Here is a 14,397-nt window from a genome sequence, read left to right as displayed (position 1 = left end):
AAATAGTGAACAAACCCCAGCAATTAAGTCATGCAGGTATTTCTTAGATGGTTTGAGAAGCTGCAGGAAGATTTTTGCAAGGATAGGTCAAATCTACCTAAGTCATCAAATTTCACATTATTCCAGTTAACAGCTACGTGTTTTAAGGAACTTTTGAAATCTACTTCCTTCTCCTCAGTTTATTTTATAAAATTTAAGTGATCTGTAGGTGTTCCAAAATACTAAAATGAAAAAAAGGCACCAGCTAATTGTTCACTTTTCCTAGCACATGGAAATGCACTTTGCAGCAGAGATCAGACAGACAAAAATAGTGACACAACATTGTTCTTTTACAACTGGGACTGAATGTATTTTATTTTATGTATTTTATTCAGAGGTAGCCTTATCTCCTCTGATAGCCAGTTGCAAGAGTCCAATATACAAGTCATTTGGAATATCTTAAGCCATTGGAGACAGATCTATTCCGTGAAACAGTCCTTAGTTTAGCATATGTTGTCAAATTGGACATTTTCAAGGAAAACTGCTGCCATAAAAATGAAAAGACTTCAATTGGTATAAAAGTGATCTTTAGTGATCAGAGTTGAGAGACATAATTGGGTTCTTTAGTTCCTCACTATTTCTGGGTGCTAGCATTAGCCTGTGGGAGCAATATAACTGGAAAGTTGAATTCACCATTAAACATTTATCACTTGTCCATCATAGTCCTGTGGTTTTAAAAAAGAATGGCATAACAAGAACAAATTCCTCTAAAATGTACACCTCACGTGTGGTACAGCACACAGTCAAGAAGGCAAATGGCATACTTGCTTTCATTACAAGAGAGGTTAAGAACAGGAACACGTTAATCTAGCTGCAATTATCAAAGATCTCACCTGGAGTATTATGTGCAATTTTGACTCCTTACCTCAGAAAAGCATATTTGTGATGAAGGGAATACAGAGAAGGTTCACCAGAATGATTCATGGGATTTAGAATTTAAAATTCTAGAATTTTAGAATCATAGAATTTTATAGTACAGAAGGCGGACATTCAGCCCAAGGTACCTGTACCAGCTCCTGAAAGAGCAACTCAGCTAGTCCCACTTTCCAGCCATGTGTCCATACCCCTCCAGCTTCATTTCTTTCAACTATATCTCCTGCTTTCTTTAGAAACTTCCGATGAAATCCACCTCCACCATTCTCCCAGGCATTGCATTCCAAATCCTTACAACTCTCTGAGTAAAGAAGTTTCTCCTCATCTCACTCCGAGCCCTCTTGCTGACAGTATTGAAATTGTGACCCTAGTTACTGACGTACCACCCAGTGGAAACAGGATATCCTTCTTTACCCTGTCAATATTGTTCTTAACACCTCAGTGAGGTCATCGCTAAGGATGGCTTACTCCTACTCCTCGTTCCTATCTATCACAAATAAGAGAGACATGAACTGGGAACGGAGGCTTGAAAATTGTCCTCCCTTAAAAAAAATGACAAGTTAATACATTCTCTTGAGTTCACTGACTCTGAATCAATTATCCTTGCTGCATTTGGTTCTGTATAAAAACTGAAAGATTTAGATCTAATTGTCTGTTTCTAAACTATTGAAACATCAAAGCATTACCAGTGAGCAGGTGGAAATCATACCAACCAATATGTAACAAGCAGGAATGAAAACCATTAGGAATAATATTTAAAAAGTTATGATTTAAACTTTCTCCCAGTCTATCAGTAAAGTTGATTCAAGTTGATCAACATATTTTTTGAAAACCTTCTCAGCCATTTCTTAGATTTTTCACTAAACTGAATATGAAAATTGAAACCATGATATAGACATGAAGAACTACAGGGAAGTAATTAAGCTTTTCCATGTTTGAAGAATAAAGTTTTCTTTGAGGAGCTCTACATCTTTCAAAAACCTCTTAGTTCTCAGGCCCCCTAAAACCTTCACACTGCTGCAACATCAAGTAAAGCTTCCAGAAAGGCTTCAGTCTGTGCTTTAATGCAGGAGAAGCATTTTGGCCTTTTCATCATTATACTTGCTTACACACAAAATTAAAGTCTGAAAAAGATAAGCTCTTTCAGTAATTGTGTTTATGTTCCTAAAAATGTAAACTTTTGGCAGGGTGGTATATTTTAATAATTTACCTGAGATGTTTTTCTAACTGAGAAAAAAGGGAGAATTCTGAACATGTTACATTAGCAATCCCAAAGTAAAAGTAAAGTAGCCATGGGTCGTAGCCCTGCTCTCTGATCAGAGACAGGGAGAGAGAGAGAGATGCGTGATGATGAGGGTCACCACTCCTCAGATAAGGGGAAGAAGTTGTGCCCTTCATGGTAATCTCAGCCAGGGCAGGAATTGAGCCCATGTGTTTGATGTTGCTCTGTGTTACAAGCCAGGCATCCAGCCAACTGAGATAACTGACCCCCAATCAGGGGAATTGGATATCTCATCACTAAACCAATGTCCCTGTTAATGCATTGCGCACAGTGTGGTGTGCTGTAGTGCTCTTGCCATTTCAAAACTACAGTCCTCCATTACACAGTGGCCAGCTTTATGGGAAATAAGCTATTTAATATAAAATATAGTGTAAAATACTTACTAAGAATTGAATTGGTGGATTTTTATGAAAACATTAACATAACGAATATATGTTTATAAATCAAATGATGGTGCAAGTCATTTTTAATTTTTACCAGTGAGGATCGACTCATAGAAAAGAGACGTAGCCCAACAAATGGAAGGAAATGTTCAAAGAAGACCATGAACTATGATGATGGTAGGTCTATGTTCAGGATCCAGTGAAATGATCAGATTCAGTGTCAACACTAAATCACAAACATTGACAAAGAGTTCACAATATTGAAAGGGCTTTGTGTTAGGGAGGCTGGAAATTGCTCCGAGCTCTTAAAGGCAGTGCATATCATGTGGGCATTTCGTTGGCCAACAAAAGACATGGCTGGAATAGCATCACTTGCAGGTGTTTCTTGTGAACTGCTCATTCACAGAATCAGAATCCCTACAGTATGGAAATAGGCCATTCTAAGTCCACACCGACTCTCCATAGAGTATCCTACTCAGACTCACCCCTCTACTCTCTAACCCTATATTTCCCATGGTTAATGAATCTACACAACCCCTGTGCACAAGGGGCAATTTAGCATCTGGCAAAGCACGTCTTTGGACTGTGGAAGGAAATTGGAGCACCCAGAGGAAAGCCATGCAGAAACTCCACACAGACGGTTGCCTGAGGCTGGAATTGAACCCAGGTCCCTGGCTCTGTGAGGCAGCAGTGCTAACCACTGAGCCACCACGCTGCACCTCCCCCTCCCCCACTGCACTCCCCCTGTGTTGAAAAGGCAACGATGGTTGATTGTTCTTGGTGAGATGTCAATTTACCTTCAGGTCCAGGTTTCTCGATTAACCGAGTAACTAGTATCCACCATCAGAAGGACCTGGAAAGAGATTTGTCAAGAACTTTAGCCCTCGTTGCAAGATATCAAACTTACTGTTTTAGTTCACTTCTGAACACATTAACTGTTTGGTCCTCAGACAGAACTTCTTCTGAAGCATTGCATGAATTCCCACATCAGTGCAAAGTTCTTTATTCCCAGTGTTTAAATTGTATTCCATACATGTTTGACAAAGTGAACCTTCAAACCATGTTTCATGTGTTACTAACAGATAGTGCACACTACATTCTGAGGAAGGGTCACCAGACCCAAAACATTACACTGACTTCTCTGCACAGATGCTGAGCTTTCCCAGTAACTTCTGTTTTTGTTTCTAATGCATGGTACAAGGCCACCTGGTTTGTTCCCATTTTGCTGTGTGCTACAGGATCCTTCTGTTTGCAGGACAGAGTCAGTCAGAACAAAAGAGAGCAGACTTGAATCAGAGGGCTGTCTTACTGTTTAAACCCTTCACATGTTGCAGTTGTGTTTCACTGGGCAGAGAGGACGTGGGCCAGGGAAGCTAGAGGACTGAAAGATCAGGAAAGTACAGTTCTTCTCTCATGACCCTTTCTGCCCCTCCTCCTACACCCACTTTCTCATTCACACAAGCGTTTCAGTAAAACATTGCACATCCGATATCGATCTAGCCACCACTGTAACACATTGCTTTTCATTTTTGTAGGTTTTTGGGGAAAAGGCAGCCCGAAGCCAGAATCTCACAACACTCAGTGTCACCAAGTCCTTCCATAACAGTTTAGGTACATGTATCCGCGTCACCTCTTAAAGTGCAGTGTGCTGAAGTGGATACTTCTCCACCAATCCCTGTAGAACATCTCACAGTGCACTGCACCTTTCACACTGCAAACATGTGAGTTTTGTAAAATACATCACAGCAAACGCAAGGATAAACAGTATATTCTTCCTCAGTTTGAATAATTGTTACAGAAAACCCACTGGCCTGGAGGCTTCATGTGGTCTCTTTGGGATTATTTTGACACAATTCTCTGATATCAGAGTAAATGCTGCCCAATGTCACAGAATTTTAAACACACCCCATCACCCCAGTGATCGTTCATGGGATCTTTCCCTTTCCTGACATACATTAATAATCAGGATCTTGCTGTGCAGGGGGTAATCTCAAAGTTTGCAGATGACTCTAAACTTGGAAGGATTGTAAACTATGAGGAGGATGGTGTGTAACTTGAAAAGGACATTGAAACGTTGATGGCCTAGACAGAAAGGTGGAAGATGAAGTTTACTGCAGGCGAGTGTGAGGTGATGCACTTTGGTGAGAAGAACATTTAAAGGTATATATACATATATATATATATATATAAATAGGACAGACAATAAAGGGGGTGCAGGAGCAGGTGGGTGTAAGTATGTATACGCAGAGATCAATGAAAATGGCAGGACAGATGGAGGGAGTAGTTAATCAAGTACACAGTTCCCTTGATAATAAAATGTGAGGCTGGGTGAACACAGCAGGCCAAGCAGCATCTCAGGAGCACAAAAGCTGACGTTTCGGGCCAGGACCCTTCATCAGAGAGGAGGATGGGGAGAGGGAACTGGAATAAATAGGGAGAGAGGGGGAGGTGGACCGAAGATGGAAAGTAAAGAAGATAGGTGGAGAGAGTATAGGTGGGGAGGTAGGGAGGGGATAGGTCAGTCCAAGGAGGACGGACAGGTCAAGGAGGTGGGATGAGGTTAGTAGGTAGATGGGGGTGCGGCTTGGGGTGGGAGGAAGGGATGGGTGAGAGGAAGAACCGGTTAGGGAGGCAGAGACAGGTTGGACTGGTTTTGGGATGCAGTTGGTGGGGGGGAAGAGCTGGGCTGGTTGTGTGGTGCAGTGGGGGAAGGGGACGAACTGGGCTGGCTTAGGGATGCAGTTGGGGAAGGGGAGATTTTGAAACTGGTGAAGCCCACATTGATACCATTAGGCTGCAGGGTTCCCAGGCGGAATATGAGTTGCTGTTCCTGCAACCTTCGGGTGGCATCATTGTGGCACTGCAGGAGGCCCATGATGGACATGTCATCTAATGAATGGGAGGGGGAGTGGAAATGGTTTTCGACTGGGAGGTGCAGTTGTTTGTTGCGAACTGAGCGGAGGTGTTCTGCAAAGCGGTCTCCAAGCCTCCGCTTGGTTTCCCCAATGTAGAGGAAGCCACACCGGGTACAGTGGATGCAGTATACCACATTGGCAGATGTGCAGGTGAACCTCTGCTTAATGTGGAATGTCATCGTGGGGCCTGGGATAGGGGTGAGGGAGGAGGTGTGGGGGCAAGTGTAGCATTTCCTGCGGTTGCAGGGGAAGGCACCGGGTGTGGTGGGGTTGGAGGGCAGTGTGCAGTGAACAAGGGAGTCACGGAGAGAGTGGTCTCTCCGGAAAGCAGACAGGGGTGGGGATGGAAAAATGTCTTGGGTGGTGGGGTCGGATTGTAAACGGCGGAAGTGTCGGAGGATGATGTGTTGTATCCGGAGGTTGGTAGGGTGGTGTGTGAGAACGAGGGGGATCCTCTTTGGGCGGTTGTGGCGGGGGCGGGGTGAGAGGGATGTGTTGCGGGAAATACGGGAGACGCGGTCAAGGGCGTTCTCGATCACTGTGGGGGGAAAGTTGCGGTCCTTGAAGAACTTGGACATCTGGGATGTGCAGGAGTGGAATGTCTTATCGTGGGAGCAGATGCGGCGGAGGCGGAGGAATTGGGAATAGGGGATGGAATTTTTGCAGGAGGGTGGGTGGGAGGAGGTGTATTCTAGGTAGCTGTGGGAGTTGGTAGGCTTGAAATGGACATCAGTTACAAGCTGGTTGCCTGAGATGGAGACTGAGAGGTCCAGGAAGGTGAGGGATGTGCTGGAGATGGCCCAGATGAACTGAAGGTTGGGGTGGAAGGTGTTGGTGAAGCGGATGAACTGTTCGAGCTCCTCTGGGGAGCAAGAGGCGGCGCCGATACAGTCATCTATGTACCGGAGGAAGAGGTGGGGTTTGGGGCCTGTGTAGGAGGGACTGTTCCACGTAACCTACAAAGAGGTCTTTGTAGGTTACGTGGAACAGTCCCTCTTCCGCACTGCCTCTTTGTAGGTTACGTGGAACAGTCCCTCTTCCGCACTGCCTCTTTGTAGGTTACGTGGAACAGTCCCTCTTCCGCACCTACACAGGCCCCAAACCCCACCTCTTCCTCCGGTACATTGATGACTGTATCGGCGCCGCCTCTTGCTCCCCAGAGGAGCTCGAACAGTTCATCCACTTCACCAACACCTTCCACCCCAACCTTCAGTTCACCTGGGCCAGCTCCAGCACATCCCTCACCTTCCTGGACCTCTCAGTCTCCATCTCAGGCAACCAGCTTGTAACTGATGTCCATTTCAAGCCCACCGACTCCCACGGCTACCTAGAATACACCTCCTCCCACCCACCTTCCTGCAAAAATTCCATCCCCTATTCCCAATTCCTCCGCCTCCACCGCATCTGCTCCCACGATAAGACATTCCACCCCCGCACATCCCAAATGTCCAAGTTCTTCAAGGACCGCAACTTTCACCCCACAGTGATCGAGAACGCCCTTGATCGCGTCTCCCGTATTTCCCGCAACACATCCCTCTCACCCCGCCCCCACCACAACCGCCCAAAGAGGATCCCCCTCATTCTCACACACCACCCTACCAACCTCCGGATACAACGCATCATCCTCCGACACTTCCGCCATTTACAATCCGACCCCACCACCCAAGACATTTTTCCATCCCCACCCCTGTCTGCTTGCCGGAGAGACCACTCTCTCCGTGACTCCCTTGTTCGCTCCACACTGCCCTCCAACCCCACCACACCCGGCACCTTCCCCTGCAACCGCAGGAAATGCTACACTTGCCCCCACACCTCCTCCCTCACCCCTATCCCAGGCCCCACGATGACATTCCACATTAAGCAGAGGTTCATCTGCACATCTGCCAATGTGGTATACTGCATCCACTGCACCCGGTGTGGCTTCCTCTACATTGGGGAAACCAAGCGGAGGCTTGGAGACCGCTTTGCAGAACACCTCCGCTCAGTTCGCAACAAACAACTGCACCTCCCAGTCGAAAACCATTTCCACTCCCCCTCCCATTCATTAGATGACATGTCCATCATGGGCCTCCTGCACTGCCACAATGATGCCGCCTGAAGGTTGCAGGAACAGCAACTCATATTCCGCCTGGGAACCCTGCAGCCTAATGGTATCAATGTGGACTTCACCAGTTTCAAAATCTCCCCTTCCCCAAATGCATCCCTAAACCAGCCCAGTTCGTCCCCTCCCCCCACTGCACCACACAACCAGCCCAGCTCTTCCCCCCCACCCACTGCATCCCAAAACCAGTCCAACCTGTCTCTGCCTCCCTAACCGGTTCTCACTCTCACCCATCCCTTCCTCCCACCCCAAGCCGCACCCCCATCTACCTACTAACCTCATCCCACCTCCTTGACCTGTCCGTCTTCCCTGGACTGACCTATCCCCTCCCTACCTCCCCACCTACACTCTCTCCACCTATCTTCTTTACTCTCCATCTTCGGTCCGCCTCCCCCTCTCTCCCTATTTATTCCAGTTCCCTCTCCCCATCCCCCTCTCTGATGAAGGGTCTAGGCCCGAAACGTCAGCTTTTGTGCTCCTGAGATGCTGCTTGGCCTGCTGTGTTCATCCAGCCTCACATTTTATTATCTTGGAATTCTCCAGCATCTGCAGTTCCCATTATCTCTGACACAGTTCCCTTGGCTTCATTAATAGAGACACAGAGTTCAGGAGCAAGGAGGTGCTTTTGAACTCGTACAAGACACTTGTTAGACCTCAGCGAGAATGTTGTGTACAGCTGTGAGTGCCATGTTATAGGAAAGATATGAATGCATTGGTCAGTGTGTAAATGTGATTTATAAGAATGGTTCCAGGAATATGAAACTTTAATGATGAAGATAGATTGAAGAAGTTGGGAAATATACGCCATTCAATCCCTTAAGCCTGTTCCAACATTCGATGAGATCCTGGCTGATCTGTGGCCTAAACTCCATAGGTCTGCCTTTGGCCCACATCCCTTAATGCCTTTGCTGAATAAAAATGTGCCTACCTCAGATTTGAACTTTACAATAATTCAACTATTCTTCAGGGAGAGAAAAGAGTTGAGAGGAGATTTGATAGAGGCTTTCAAAATCATGAGTGGGCTGGAGAATTATTTGGGTTGAAATAGTGTATGAGGGTTGGGGGAGAAAGCAGGAGAATAGCAAGAGATAATAAAACTCCTTTGAAGAGCCGGTGCAGCCATGCTGGACTGAATGGCCTCAGTCTGTGCCATAACTATCTTGTGATTCTGAAATTAGTTTCAGTGGCATGAAACATTCCATGGTGTTTTGCACTAGTTTAAAAACATTAAGCCAAAAGCAGGGGTCAGTCACAACACTGGCAATCGGGGATTTCTGCTAATTCTGTTCATTTGCAGATTTTCAAGAAGGCTCTGTGTTGGTAGATACAATATTAAAGATTTAGAATGTGGTTTTATTAAATTCACCGAGAATCTGATATTGTACTGCAGTCCACACGAAGAGTTTCAGACTGAAATGTTAACTACCCTGCTCTTCGGATGCTGTCTAACCATTTCCAGCTCCACATTGAATGACACTGGCTTCCAGCATCTGCAGCCCTTGCTGTCTCCATTGTACTGCAATCTGTCAAGAAAATACTTAATTATTAAAACTGTAGGGAATCTACTCTAATCTAAAATAAAGTAAATTTCTGTCATGTAAAATTGGGTTGACATGGGATTGATGCAAACTGAAAGTGTATGCTTTTTGTGGGAAACCCATTTTCAGCTGCTTTAGCCAAGCTTTTACAACCTTAAGTAGCCAAAGGAATATTGAAGCAAGACTTATAGCAAACTTTTACGTGATGGTGTTAACTCAGTTTTATACACAAGTTTAAACAGAAGGTTGAAGGCAGAAGGTTTGATGCAACTTTGTTTGGACTAACAGGGCTGCATGCCATCTCTTGTGACAAAGAGGTTGTTGTCCCACCATTCTGTAGCAGTGGCACAGCTCCTCCAGCAATGGGGGGGAATTGCAGTGCCGAGGGACACAGCTCCTCCAGCAATGGGGGGGAATGGCAGTGCCCAGGGACAGAGCTCCTCCAGCAATGGGGGGGAATTGCAGTGCCGAGGGACACAGCTCCTCCAGCAATGGGGGGGAATTGCAGTGCCGAGGGACACAGCTCCTCCAGCAATGGGGGGGAATGGCAGTGCCCAGGGACAGAGCTCCTCCAGCAATGGGGGGGAATTGCAGTGCTGGGTGCACAGCTCCTCCAGCAATGGGGGGGAATGGCAGTGCCGGGTGCACAGCTCCTCCAGCAATGGGGGGGGATGGCAGTGCTGAGCGGACAGCCCCTCCAGGAATGGGAGGGAAATGGCAGTGCCGAGGGACACAGCTCCTCCAGCAATGGGGGGGATTGGCAGTGCCCAGGGACACAGCTCCTCCAGCAATGGGGGGGATTGGCAGTGCCAAGGGACACAGCTCCTTCAGCAATGGGGGGGAATGACAGTGCCGGATGCACACTCTTCCAGCAATGGTGGGGGGGGGGGGGGGGGCGAATGGCTGTGCCAGGTGCACAGCTCCTTCAGCAATGGGGGGGAAATGGCAGTGCCGAGGGACACAGCTCCTTCAGCAATGGGGGGGAATGGCAGTGCCGAGGGGCACAGCTCCTCCAGCAATGAGGGGGAATGGCAGTGCCGAGGGACACAGCTCCTTCAGCAATGGGGGGGAATGGCACTGCCCAGGGACACAGCTCCTCCAGCAATGGGGGGGAATGGCAGTGCCCAGGGACACAGCCCCTCCAGCAATGGGGGGGAATGGCAGTGCTCAGGGACACAGCCCCTCCAGCAATGGGGTGGAATGGCAGTGCCCAGGGACACAGCCCCTCCAGCAATGGGGAGGAATGGCAGTGCCCAGGGACACAGCTCCTCCAGCAATGTGGGGGAATGGCAGTGCCCAGGGACACAGCTCCTCCAGCAATGGGGTGCAATGGCAGTGCCCAGGGACACAGCTCCTCCAGCAATGTGGGGGAATGGCAGTGCTGGGTGCACATCTCCTCCAGCAATGTGGGGGAATGGCAGTGCTGAGGGGCACAGCTCCTTGAGCAATGGGGGGGAATGGCAGTGCTGAGGGACACAGCTCCTCCAGCAATGGGGGGGGAATGGCAGTGCCCAGGGCACCGCTCCTCCAGCAATGGGGGGGAATGGCAGTGCCCAGGGACACAGCTCTTCCAGCAGTGGGACGGAATGGTAGTGCTGGGTGCACAGCTCCTCTAGCAATGGGGGGGAATGGCAGTGCCCAGGGACACAGCTCTTCCAGCAGTGGGACGGAATGGTAGTGCTGGGTGCACAGCTCCTCTAGCAATGGGGGGGAATGGCAGTGCCGAGGGACACAGCTCTTCCAGTATGGGGTGGAATGGCAGTGCCAAGGGACACAGCTCCTCCAGCAATGGGGAGGAATGGCAGTGCTGAAGGACACAGCTCCTCCAGTTATGGGGGGCAATGGCAGTGCTGGGCACACAGTTCCTCCAGCAATGGGGGGGAATGGCAGTGCTGAAGGACACAGCTCCTCCAGTATGGGGTGGAATGGCAGTGCCAAGGGACACAGCTCCTCCAGCAATGGGGGGGAATGGCAGTGCTGGGCACACAGCTCCTCCAGCAATGGGGGGGGAATTGCAGTGCCGAGGGGCACAGCTCCTCCAGCAATAGGGAGGAATTGCAGTGCCGAGGCACAAGCTCCTCCAGCAATGGGGGGGAATGGCAGTGCCCAGGGACACAGCTCCTCCAGCAATGGGGGGGAATGGCAGTGCCGAGGGACACAGCTCCTCCAGCAATGGAGGGGAATGGCAGCGCCCAGGGACACAGCTCCTCCAGCAATGGGGGGGAATGGCAGTGCCCAGGGACACAGCTCCTCCAGCAATGGGGGACAGCAGCGCCAGTGACAGCAGGTTCTTCAACAAGGTGACATGTGTGGCTGTTGGCCCAGCCGCCTGGCCTAGCCTGGCACTGGAGCCAGGGACTCCTGGTTGTGTGGTGCAGCATAGGTTCAGTGCAATCAGGAGAGTGGGCCCAGCAGCAATAAAATGGGGTGACTCCAGCATCGGTGGGTGAGTCTGGTGCAGGCATGGCCGAGGTGATGGAGTTCTCCCATGAGGATAAGCACTGGCATGGATTGGGCCAGCAAGGCTGGTATTCTGTATTTTCTTTATTTTTCTCATTTATTTCAATGACCTATAACACTGGACTATTTATTTCTTTACTTTTCTAACTCTTTTTTGTTTCCTAAAAAGTTGACCTTAGGCATCTGTGCCAGGTACGTTTGTAGCTAAGGTAGTGCTCTAATGTGGTGACTGTAAACTTTTCACTGTCCTCGTTTGAGTACATGTGACAATAAAGCCTGTAATAATTGTAAAAATGGCTTTTCAAAACAGACACAATTTGTGCCAGAATTCCCCATTTTCAGCCAAAAGGAGGGCATGCAGATTCAAAAAGATTGAAGAAAATTATAACCAGCACATTTAAAGGCTTAGGGGACTGTGATTATTTTCTTCTACATTTGAAACGATACATGGGCTTATATCCTTTCAAACAGTGCCACTCTTGCCAAATAGTATTCCTTTAAATCAGCAATAAATTAGCCTGAGAAGAGCATAAAACCCCTCCAGCTGCATGACTGACATGGAATGTAAAGTGTAAATATTAGGGATATTGCAGTTGTATGGAGTCAACTCAAAGCAGAACATAAACAGCAGCATAGCGGAACATGACAAGTTGAATCCAATTGCACATTTTTGTGCTGCATGTTTATACATTTTGTGAGTAAAGAACTTTTTTTGGAGGAACAACAGAACCTGAAGAAACAGCTAAAATCGGCGATGACAATGATTGAAACAGACACAGTCAGTCATGAGGTTTAGATTTATAACCAGTTGGAATGGATGTAGCTGACTCCACATTGACTGACACCCTCTGGCTTGGGAGCTGCACTGGCCTTGATCTTACATTGCTCAGGGTTCTGTTGGTTTGGATCCTGGAGCTGCTCAGTTGTAGCGTGTGGCAAGCAAAGTAACATCAGTATGCTCAACCTATTCCGCTGTACACATTGAACCATTATAAAATGCCCCTCACACAATGTAAAACTGTCAGCTTTGAATGGCCCAGCCGTAAGAAACTTGTGGCTAATTGTATAAAACATGTCTGACAATTAAAAGATGTTTTAATATCATATTGAAACCCTCATTTGTTTTAAGGAGATTTTTGTCCACTTACATGTATTCGAACTCCAGAATGTAAGAGCACCATGTTTGTGCAGACCAACATCACTTTTTACTCCCACCAAAATTATAAATCATTGGAAAATAGATCTTTTATGTAGCAACAAATGATCAAAACCACCATAACTTCAGAGATTAGGGGGTCGGTGGTGCTTTTGTTTATTTGTATGTAGGATGAGGCCATCATTGGCAAAGCCAACTTTTATTGCCCAGAGAGTAATTAAGAGTCAACAATGTTGCTATGTAGCTGTTGTCATGTGAGTTCTGTCATTAATTTAGGTGCTATGGAACGGCAACTTATAAAACTTTGTACTGTATTTTTTGTGACAATAAGTTGCTATTCCGTTCTATTTTATTAAGGCCAGGAAATTTCCCTTCCCAAAAGGGCAGCAGTGAATCTGATCGTTTTTCCTCTTGTGACAATCAATGTCATGACATTAGTATTTTACTGAATTCACATTCCTGCATCTATACATGAACAATATTGCTGAGGTACAGATTGTGTCACGCTCTGATCACCTCAACACCAACAATTAAGCAGGCTGGCACAACTCTTCTTAAAAAGGACATCGATGATGAAGACCCTGACTTGAGTAACAACTTGCCCAATCATTTAAGAGAGTGGGATTTGAACCCATGATCCAGAACATTTACCTGGGGTTAGCTGAACTAAGAATCCAGTGACATCACCAACAGGAACCACATCCAATCACTTGATGGCTGGGTGTTTATTGGGTTCACATCAAAAAATATCAGTGATTTCCTCTAATAAGATGGGACAGTGATGAAAAGTTTGGGAAATGATTTTGTGTGAAGGGTCAGAAATTTATTACAAGTGCGTTCAGTTATGGACTTCAGTAAGGCATTTGATAAGGTTCCCCATGGTAGGCTCATTCAGAAGGTCAGGAGGAATGGGATACAGGGTAACTTAGCTGTCTGGATACAGAATTGGCTGGCCAACAGAAGACAGCGAGTGGTAGTAGAAGGAAAATATTCTGCCTGGAAGTCAGTGGTGAGTGGGGTTCCACAGGGCTCTGTCCTTGGGCCTCTATTGTTTGTAATTTTTATTAATGACTTGCATGAGGGGATTGAAGGATGGGTCAGCAAGTTTGCAGACGATGCAAAGGTCGGAGGTGTCGTTGACAGTATAGAGGGCTGTTGTAGGCTGCAGCAGGACATTGACAGGATGCAGAGATGGGCTGAGAGGTGGCAGATGGAGTTCAACCTGGATAAATGCGAGGTGATGCATTTTGGAAGGTCGAATTTGAAAGCTGAGTACAGGATTAAGGATAGGATTCTTGGCAGTGTGGAGGAACAGAGGGATCTTGGTGTGCAGATACATAGATCCCTTAAAATGGCCACCCAAGTGGACAGGGTTGTTAAGAAAGCATATGGTGTTTTGGCTTTCATTAACAGGGGGATTGAGTTTAAGAGTCGTGAGATCTTGTTGCAGCTCTATAAAACTTTGGTTAGACCGCACTTGGAATACTGCGTCCAGTTCTGGTCACCCTATTATAGGAAGGATGTGGATGCTTTGGAGAGGGTTCAGAGGAGGTTTACCAGGATGCTGCCTGGACTGGAGGGCTTATCTTATGAAGAGAGGTTGACTGAGCTCAGTCTCTTTTCATTGGAGAAAAGGAGGAGGAGAGGGGA

The sequence above is a fragment of the Stegostoma tigrinum genome, chromosome 24, assembly GCF_030684315.1.
Source record: "Stegostoma tigrinum isolate sSteTig4 chromosome 24, sSteTig4.hap1, whole genome shotgun sequence".
Taxonomy (NCBI): Eukaryota; Metazoa; Chordata; class Chondrichthyes; order Orectolobiformes; family Stegostomatidae; genus Stegostoma; species Stegostoma tigrinum.
The sequence above is the reverse complement of the archived record's forward strand: the minus strand, read 5'-3'. Positions refer to the sequence as shown.